This window comes from Falco peregrinus, unplaced genomic scaffold (assembly GCF_023634155.1).
Source record: "Falco peregrinus isolate bFalPer1 unplaced genomic scaffold, bFalPer1.pri scaffold_46, whole genome shotgun sequence".
NCBI lineage: Eukaryota > Metazoa > Chordata > Aves > Falconiformes > Falconidae > Falco > Falco peregrinus.
In genome coordinates this window covers 475,753-477,500 of record NW_026599611.1, presented here as the reverse complement: position 1 = coordinate 477,500, position 1,748 = coordinate 475,753, and positions in this window count along the sequence as shown.

Sequence of the window (1,748 nt, the reverse complement as noted above, 5' to 3'; positions counted from 1 at the left end):
AGCCGAGCCGATCTCAGCCCAGCCCAGCCCAGCCCAGCCGAGCCGATCTTAGGCGAAACGAGCCGAGCCGAGCCGATCTTAGGCGAGCCGATCTTAGGCGAGCCGAGCCGATCCGATCTCAGCCGAGCCGATCTTAGGCGAGCCGATCTTAGGCGAGCCGAGCCGAGCCGATCTCAGCCGAGCCGATCTTAGGCGAGCCGATCTTAGGCGAGCCGAGCCGAGCCGAGCCGAGCTGAGCCGAGCCGAGCCGAGCCGATCTTAGGCGAGCCGAGCCGTGCCGAGCCGAGCCGAGCCGATCTCAGCCCAGCCCAGCCGAGCCGAACCGATCTTAGGCGAAACGAGCCGAGCCGAGCCGATCTTAGGTGAGCCGAGCCGAGCCGAGCCGAGCCGAGCCGAGCCGAGCCGAGCCGAGCCGAGCCGAGCCGATCTTAGGCGAGCCGAGCCGAGCCGAGCCGATCTTAGGCGAGCCGAGCCGAGCCGAGCCGAGCCGAGCCGAGCCGAGCCGAGCCGAGCCGATCTCAGCCCAGCACAGCCCAGCCCAGCCGAGCCGATCTTAGGCGAAACGAGCCGAGCCGAGCCGATCTTAGGCGAGCCGATCTTAGGCGAGCCGAGCCGAGCCGATCTCAGCCGAGCCGATCTTAGGCGAGCCGATCTTAGGCGAGCCGAGCCGAGCCGATCTCAGCCGAGCCGATCTTAGGCGAGCCGATCTTAGGCGAGCCGAGCCGAGCCGAGCCGAGCTGAGCCGAGCCGAGCCGAGCCGATCTTAGGCGAAACGAGCCGTGCCGAGCCGAGCCGAGCCGATCTCAGCCCAGCCCAGCCGAGCCGAACCGATCTTAGGCGAAACGAGCCGAGCCGAGCCGATCTTAGCCGAGCCGAGCCGAGCCGAGCCGAGCCGAGCCGAGCCGAGCCGAGCCGAGCCGAGCCGATCTTAGGCGAGCCGAGCCGAGCCGAGCCGAGCCGAGCCGAGCCGAGCCGAGCCGAGCCGAGCCGATCTCAGCCCAGCCCAGCCCAGCCGAGCCGAGCCGATCTTAGGCGAAACGAGCCGAGCCGAGCCGATCTTAGGCGAGCCGATCTTAGGCGAGCCGAGCCGAGCCGATCTCAGCCGAGCCGATCTTAGGCGAGCCGATCTTAGGCGAGCCGAGCCGAGCCGATCTCAGCCGAGCCGATCTTAGGCGAGCCGATCTTAGGCGAGCCGAGCCGAGCCGAGCCGAGCTGAGCCGAACCGAGCCGAGCCGATCTTAGGCGAAACGAGCCGTGCCGAGCCGAGCCGAGCCGATCTCAGCCCAGCCCAGCCGAGCCGAGCCGAGCCGATCTTAGGCGAAACGAGCCGAGCCGAGCCGAGCCGATCTTAGGCGAAACGAGCCGAGCCGAGCCGAGCCGAGCCGATCTTAGGCGAAACGAGCCGTGCCGAGCCGAGCCGAGCCGATCTCAGCCCAGCCGAGCCCAGCCGAGCCGAGCCGTTCTTAGGGGAGCCGAGCCGAGCCGAGCCGGGGAGAGGAGAGGAGAGGGAGAGGGAGAGGAGAGGGAGAGGAGAGGAGAGGAGAGGAGAGGGAGAGGAGAGGAGAGGAGAGGAGAGGAGAGGAGAGGAGAGGAGAGGAGAGGAGAGGAGAGGAGAGGAGAGGAGAGGAGAGGAGAGGAGAGGAGAGGAGAGGAGAGGGCACGCATGCCGCCCAAGTCCCATTCCACGGGGCGATCACCATCGAGGACAGACGGGACGGCGGCGGCAGCAAAGGACCTCCCGTCGGCCG